The sequence below is a fragment of the Ursus maritimus genome, unplaced genomic scaffold (assembly GCF_017311325.1).
Source record: "Ursus maritimus isolate PB19 unplaced genomic scaffold, ASM1731132v1 scaffold_19, whole genome shotgun sequence".
Taxonomy (NCBI): Eukaryota; Metazoa; Chordata; class Mammalia; order Carnivora; family Ursidae; genus Ursus; species Ursus maritimus.
The window spans coordinates 2,824,607-2,832,988 of NW_024424341.1; positions in this window are offsets into that span (position 1 = coordinate 2,824,607).

The window sequence follows — 8,382 nt, forward strand, 5'->3', positions numbered from 1 at the left end:
CCCCCCCCCCCCCCGCCGGGGTGAAATTGTCCTGTCTCCTCCCCCGCCGCCCATAATCTGGAACTCTCCGTTTGCAATCACGCCCCCAAAACCCCGCAGTAGCACAATCAGGTTTTTGGGCTAAGGGAAACCCTAATTTGAGTCCTTTGGTGCCTTTTTTAAAGGGCACCCAGATAACTCTTTTGGGACACTGCGGTGGGGTTAAATTCAGTCTTCCTTCTCTCTTCAGCGCCTGACTTTCTCTTGCCTTTTCTTTATTTTAAAAATAATATAACCAGCCTGGACTTTTCCAGTTTGCTTCTTCGCCCAGGATGTTCTTGTGGGGAGAGGGAGTCGTGCTTTGCAGCGGAGCTCCAGGCATCCCAAGGGAACTTTTCCCCCAGCACCCACAGTCCGCTGTTCCTCTCCAGACTGGGAAAACCTTGGTGCCTCCGTTTCTTTAGCTCAGTGAGGACCGAGAGTAGGAAGAGCAGGACCCAGCAGGAGAGAGCGCGCACCAGGCAGGTCCAGGCCGGTCTGACCTTGAGGGGAGGCTGGCCAGGGTGTCCGGAGGGTGGCTGTGGCCAGGCTGATGGGTGTTGCCAGCCTAGGGCAGCGGGGCTGAGGCAGGCACCATGCCCCACACTTCCTTGTGGAAATGCACCTGGGTCTTCCAAACACTACCCGGCGGTGTCTCCGCAGGTAAAGTGGAAAATTTCAGGACTTGTCTAATCCTTTCCTAGAGGACATTGGACGGGGGAGATTTTGGTTTTCCCCACACATTTCCTCGGCTTGTCACCACACTGTGCTTGTGGGGACACTGCTCCCCACCCTTTTCATCGGTGCAGCTGAGGATTGGGCTTCGGTGCGCACAGTGCTGGCTGCTGCAGGTGGAAGGGGGGCCCAGAGAGCGCCCTAGCCTGGCACCTCCATCCCGGCGAGGCGGGTCTACCAGCACCGTGTTCCCCGGGTTGAATCGCACTTTAAAGGCTGGGTTCACCCAGACTGGGCAATCCACCCAGCACCCAAGCAGTAAACAAGTCCAGGGAACCAAAGAAACAAAACTCTGAAGGAAGAGGAAAAACAGGGGATGATTACCTGGCAGAGCTCAGGCTCTGCAAGTGAGCTCTCCCTCCTCCAGGAAAGTTGCTCTTAGGATAGTTTTTTCTACTTCCTAGTTTTAGGTAGAGTGTGCCCATGTGGGGGCGACTGACTCGGTGGGGGGGAAATGTCTGTTTAAGGACACTGTGCCCCCTCTCTCCTCTGCCACCTCAGGGCTCCATGCCGACCCCTGGAAACGGGCTGGGAAGTCGGATCTGTGTGTGCTTCCGGGGACTTGGGCAATGGAGTCGCTCAAGATGTGGGTTTAACTAGATCAAGGGATCTTGAGGTGGGAGGTGCAAAAGTGTGGGTGCATTTGGGGTAGGAGCCCATAGCTCTCACTGATTGCTCAAAATCTCTAACACACTCCCTCCCAGGTAAGAGCCATCAGATTGAACAAACTGAACCTCATTTACAGTTAGTGGGTACCCCCGTTCTTTCAAAGAGTTACCATTTGTCAAACTCATGCGCTCAACTGACATTCTCTTGACGGGTTCTGTCGCCTTGACATTGTGCAGCGGAGGGAAAAATCCAAGAGGAGAGACCAGGGTAAGGGCCATGCTTCTGCAGGCCTCAGTTGACCCCTGTCCTCCAGACCGAGGGTGGGGGTCACAGGCTCCAGTCAGGCCACATTTTTCTCGCAGAAGTACTGGGGTCACAGGCCCAGAGGCGGGAGACCTGGCGCAGCTGCTGTGCGGAGCCCCTCCTACTTGTGGCCCTGTTCTGCTGCTGCCGCCCCAGCGTGCTCTCATTGTCCCGGGAGCTTTCTGCAGGTGCCGGGGTGACCTCTTCTCCAGCTCTCCTTCCCCATCACCAACCCCAATGCAAGTGGGAGGTTTATGTTGGGGACACTTCAAACTGCTGTTTAGTCCGTTGAGCTTGGTGGCAAGGCTTATCTCAAGCCCAGGGCCCAGCGAGCTGGCCTTGCGTTCTGCCGGGGGGGGGACGGCTTTTTTCGGGGGGGGGGCTTTGGAAAGCAGAGGATCAGGTGTAAAGAGGGAGCTAGTCTCCTGTGGGCTGCTCTCAAGGATTAGTGGTAGCCCTGGTTCACTCAAGCAGTCAGCTCCAGGGGCAGCCCAGCCAAGGAGGCACCCCCACCCCGCTCCTGAGCTTTCGCCCTACTCAGCAATCCCAGGAGCCGCAGGAGCAGCTTTCCCTGCCTGCATCACTTTCTCAGGGGCTTTTCTCTGGGGCTAGCGGATGCCAGATGCAGAGCCCTGAACTCGCCTTCGAGCTGGCAGGCCCAGCCATTTATTCCATCCTGCAATTAAACCCGAGGTCAAATATCTCCTTAACGACGCTATCAGGCCAGCGGCTCATTATGGCGTATATTTAGCCATAAACTATGGGTTGTAGCAAGGAGGAGATGAAAATTATTGTGCTCTGGGAATGAATCCTTTTAGCAGAAACCAGAGCTGTTATTTAGCAGGGAGAACTAAGTACAGGCTCAGGCTTCCAGGCGACCCCAGGCAGGACGAGCTGCGCTTCCAGGCCCTTTCCGGCTTTGCCTGCGCCCCCACCCCAGGCCTGGCACTGGTGTGGCCTCCATGCTACTTCCCGATGCCCAGGAGGCACCACTGGGGAGGAATACTGCTTCTCGGCGAAGAGGGGCGCTGAACGTCCACCGTGTCTGGTCTCAGCTCCCACGTTCCGAGTCCCTCCAGCCCAGTGGCCTGATTTGCGGCCCGAAGGCCCATGGTAGCTTCATAGGGAGGTGGCATGGCAGCTGTGCTGGGGAATGGGCTGGAAGGTGGCGGGTTCAGCACATTCAGCTTCCAGCGTGGCTCTACTTCTGCCGTGCAGCCTTGGGTGGGTTACCTAACCTCTCCGCACCTCAGTAGTCTCATTTATAAAATGGGGGAGAAGTTAGACCCCCTTCCAGGAGACTCAGGAGAATTAAATCATGTACGAATGTGAAGGCTTTAGCCCAGCTCCTGACCAGGGGAAGAATTCAGTAAATGGGGGCCAAAGGAAACCTCTCGAGGATGCTGATAATACACGCCTCTCTGAGCTGCTGACCTGAATGATGAAGGAAGGCCCTATGAAGAGGAGTTTGGAGAGAGACCCAGTTGGTGGGGCTCAGACCATCACAGCTGCGCCACATTTCCCTTGCTCATGCCCCAGGGTCCTCACCTTTGAATGCTGCCTGCCCCAGAGTAGCCGGGAGGAGCTGAGAAGCAGCGGCAGGGTCCCCAGTGCAGAGCTCCACTAAGAGGAGATGCCCACTCCTGTCTCACTCCTTGCCTCTCCTCCGCAACATCCTGGATGTCACCAGGAGCTTCCAGACTCGTTGGGGATGCTCAGCCTGGCCCTGGCTGAGGGGATGGAGATTGTTTGAGCCAGAACCATCCCAAATTTAGCCTTTTGGAAAGGGACTGCATGACCCACAAGCTACAAATATTTGGACAAATGAGAAGAGGGAGGCCCCAGTCTAAACGTTTGCCCAAGGCCCCTGAGGGAGGAGTAAACTAATCACAGGGCCAATAGGCCCCCTCGGGGTAGGGCAGGTGTGTCCTAGAGGAAAGAGGCTGTGGCTGCCACCCCCACTGGTCAAGGCTCGATTTCCCTGGCTTCTGCGCTGGGCAGGACACCAATCTCCATCCTTCCCCACGGACATCCCCTCTTCACACGCACACATGCACACACACGCACGCACACACACACACACACACGCACACACACACGCACACACACACACCAGATTCCTGTCACTGCCTTCCTAGGGCAGCCTCCCCACCGCCCTGGAATGCTGTCCTCTCGGCTCGCCCACGTCCCCTTCTTGTGCACTGTCGGGGACAGCAGGGAGTCCTGCGGTCCCTCTGAACTTAGGTCTTGGCAAGGGGAGGGATGCCCACAGCCTTTCTTTGTCTCCGTGCATCAGGGCATCTCTGGAGGTGTTTGCAGTGGTGAGGGAAGCTCTGGATGGCTGACTGATGCTGTGCTGCTGCTGACAGGCCATGTCCTGCCCCCAAGGCTCTGTTACTTCTTCCATGAAATGGGCGTTCTGCGTTAGCATGTCAAAGGCCAGGCCTTCTACCTCTGAGTTTCGGTGGGTGACCCTGCTTGGTTTGACTGGCTTGTCTCTCTCTGGGGCATCACCAACCCCACCACCTTCATGAAGTACATGCCAGGTGCTTCATGGGCATCTGAGCCCCAGGTGGCTCTGGGTGGTGGCTTGGGGCTGAGGTGGGGGCACAGGGAGACATTCAACAGATTTAATCCTAGGGAGCTCCTATTAAGTGGTATTGCAAGATGTGACTTTCGTTGGTTGATGACCTAAGTATGCGTGTGGCTTGTTGTTATAAACCAGCATCGAGGGAGTGAGGTTCTTGGGTTGCCCCCTGTACGTATAACCCAGGAACTGCGCCGGGTGGGAGGAGGAAGGGGAGCCAGCGGCGAAGGCGTCCGCACGGCACTGGATGAGTCCACTCGTCGGCCTCAGGCAGATCTAAAGCACCGGCTTGGACACACCGCGGACTGACTCAGAAGCAGGGACTGCCCGCCCGGGCCGGCTTCCTTGCTACTGTTCAGGTGGCCCCGTGGCTGGGAGGGTCTCCCATCTGAGACGACACATGCGTTTAGCCTGACACTCTCTTGGAAGCGCACTGCCTGTTACTCACAGCGGGAGAATCTGCTGCCCAAAACATTGATTTCATTAGAAGCGTGTTTACTGTCCGGCAAGCCGGCTGCTCCAGCGAGGAGCCCCAGAAACAAAGCTCCGTCTGTGTCCTTCGGGGCCTCGCAATCATGGTTCTTGCGCGGCCTACGTTCTCTCTGTTTCAACATGTTTTCTTTCCTGTGCTTTCTTCTTCTTTGAAAATGAGGTTGAACGCCTTTCTCGTGTCAGGCTTGCCCAAGCGGTGGAGGGAGTGGCAGAAGATCCAGAAGGGTCAGGCAACTAACACAGCTCTTCCCTTTTGGGATCATATCTGGGTCTGTGGCGTCAGCTTCACCTGCATGCCTATGGCCGGCCTCGAGCCAGCCCGGTGCCTAGGGAGCCCTGCTCGTGGTTTGGGAGGCGGGACAGCAGTGTCGCAGGCCCTTCCTCTGTGCCAGGCTCCACGCTGATCGGTTGCCTGGTGAATCCCCAAAGCAGCGCACGAGAGAGGTTTCGAGAGTATGATTCCCACTCTGCTGATGAGGTCACGGAGGCCCAGGGAAGGAGTGACTGGTCCACAGTCCCACACTTCTAAGTGGTGGAGCCAGGGGCTGACATGGGATCTGACTCCAGAGTCTCAGGCCTTAGAGGACCTGCCTGAGCACTCATCACCGCCCCAGACCTTGAACGGAGACGCGGGGTGCGGGGTTCTGCCCATGCGTCCGGGAGGAGCTGTAGGTGATAGTGCAGGAGTGTGGGGCCCGGTGTGGGTAGGTGTTAAAATACATTGCCTGATCTCCGTATCAAGTTCATCCTTCTCGAAGAACGGTTGACTTCGGACCACCCTGGAATCACTCCTAATGTTCTAAAAATTCCTTTTTAAAAAAACGTGTGTGTGTCGGGGGCTTGCTCTTCCTTGTGTGCCAGTGTCTGTGAGACATCTGGAGCATCTGTTCTTGATAAGGGCACTTTTCCAAACAGGATTTGGGGAGAGGTGACCCAGATTCAAAGACAACTTTGGGATGCAGAATGTTTAATTTGACCCACAACTGCATTGCCAGCAAACCCAGCTCTGCCCTTGCCTTTTAAAGATGCTCAGTGAGAGATGTCGAGATGGGCTTTCCCTCACAGGAAGCCAGGGGCCCGGGGCCTGCGAAAGGGGCAGAGGTGGAAGGAGAGCAGGAGCGAGCTGAGAAACTGGGGGCCGGGCACTGGCAGGTGGGGACATTGTGTTGTCTTTCCTTTCCTGCGCACCATTTCTTTCCAGGGTAAAAATATTTCAAAAAATTAAAATAACATTTCTGGAGCTCGTAGGGACCAACACGGCAGGGTGCAGACTGGGACGGGGAGCGGGGCAGAGTTCACTGGTCCTAAGAAGGCATTAAACACAGCACACGCATACACATGCTCACACGCATATGCACGTACACACGCACAGAGGAACAGAAAGGAATTCTCCGCATTTAAAGCTGGAAGGACGCTTGGTATGGTTTTGTTCCCTCTGTCTTCCTGTAGCGACAAATACAAAGACCAGGAGGGGTAAGTGGCTTATCCAGTGTGGCATAGCAACGTCAGTGGTAGTGTCAGGACGAGATCGCATGAAGACACAGACTTTTTTGTTTTGTTTTTAACTGTGTCATGGAGCAGAAGAAAAGACTTCAGTGTTCACTGTTCTGTAAAATCCCTAAAGTGAGCCGCCAGCAAGTCTTACACTAAACGTGGACCAAAAGGTGAGGGAGGCAGGGAACCACCTGGATGTACTGAATACCCAGAAGCTTCGTGCTCTCATCGCCGGAGCTGCTAGGCAGTGGGCCGGGGTGCTGTCTTCTCAGGCCAGTTTGGGCCTTGCGGAAATACCTGTAAGTACCTGGATGCTGCACCCTCACACCCTCTTTTCAGACATCCCCGCCATGGCAGGTGACACGATGACGCCCCCCCCCCAAGTATATTCCATAGAACAGGACTTAATACAGGGCATCGGGGGTGTCCAAAATCGTCAGACAGGTGAAGTGGTGTGTTCTGGCTGGGTCTCCGGAATGGACTCTTGCACAATGCAGAACTGACCTGCCAAGACAGCTACATGTTTCCCTCGGGCAGGAGGCAGAAGCTGGCACCAGATCTGCCGAATTCGGGACCACAGCTATGCCTGCCAGCCAGGGTCGGGAAGTCACCACCCGCTTGCCTCTGGACTGGCCACTGTGTGCGACTGGACGCTGGCCTGCTGCTGCACAGACCTCTGAGTCTCCGTGCCCATGCACCTGTGGAGCCAGCCGGGCACTGGGATGTGCTCCAGGCTGCCTCCCTTCTGCCTCCAGGTCTTGGCCAGCTGGACCTTGCTGGCTGGATCTCATTCCCCCTGCGCGTTGGTTGCTGGGAGTCTGGGAAATGTAGTTCTTTTACTTTCCAGACCTGGAGACACATGAGAATATAAGGGAGCAGATACTGGGAGCCCGTCTGATGCAACACCACGCAGCTCAGGAAGGGCCCTGTTCATGGTGCGAGCGGGCGCACGTCCAGCCGCCTGTGATTGCGGTCTCACTGCAGCTCGTCCGTCCCAGTCCCAGCATCTAGACAGCACCAAGGACATGCTTGGAAGGACACATTCATTCTGTATTCACTACCTCCCCACTCGTTCATTCAACAAATATTTACTAAACAGCAGGCGTTGCCCTCGTGGTCATACGGAGCGTGCGTCCCGGCGGGGAGAGGCAGATGGTCAGCAGCCAGGAAGGGCAAATCAGCAGGAAAGCTCGTCCACTGGAGTGAAGTGCCCCGAGGAAAGTAAAACCAGCAGCGAGATTGGTGGTGGAAGGAGGTCGGAGTGTGCGTGACGAGGCCTTCGCAGGAGCGCAGCCCAGCGCCTGTGTGTGGGACCACATGAGAGACCCCGCAGCAGAGTCCAGCCCCTCTTCAATTCCTGACCCGCAGAAGCCATGAGAAATAATACAGTCACTGCACGCGGCCCTGATTTATTATGTAGCAATAGATGACGAGAAAATGTCTGATCTGCGTTTTAAAAGTGGACTCTTTATTGAAGTGTAACATACAAGCAGAGAAGGCCACAAATTAGCTTGATGAGTTTTCTCAAAGGTAACGGTCTCTATAAGCAGCATGCCGATGAAGGTCTGTCATCCCGTCCCCCAGAAGCTCCACTTCCGGCCGTGCCCCTGCAGTGACTGCGTCCCCCAGAATTTGTGTGTGAAAGCCTAGCCCCCCATGTGATGGTATCAGAGGGGAGCCTCCGGGGGTGATGAGGGTGTGAGCATGGAGCCTAATGATGGGATTAGTGCCCTTGTAAGAGGCCGGGAGAGCCACCACCTGAGGACATGGCCAGAGGGCACCATTGTTGATCCAGGACGCAGGTCCTCACCAGACACTGCCAGGGCTTTGGTCTTGACTTGCGGCCTCTAGACCTGTGAGAAATCAGTGTCTGTGGTGTAAGCCCCCCAGGCGGTGGCGTTTTTGTCGTAGTTGCCGGAACCAGCTGCGATGCCCGGGAGGTGACCATCCTCCCGACTCGGTGCGGCCGAGCATCCTGCCTTGTCGTCCAGAGCATAACATGGCAACTTCCACTCCGTGTCACGGTACATGACTCACGCAGGCCGCTGCAGGGAGCCACGGGGCGTCCCCCGCACTGCCGTGGAGCGTCCCATCACACCGGCCCAAGGCCTTCTCGCCTTCTGTTATTGAGGGACGTGACCTTG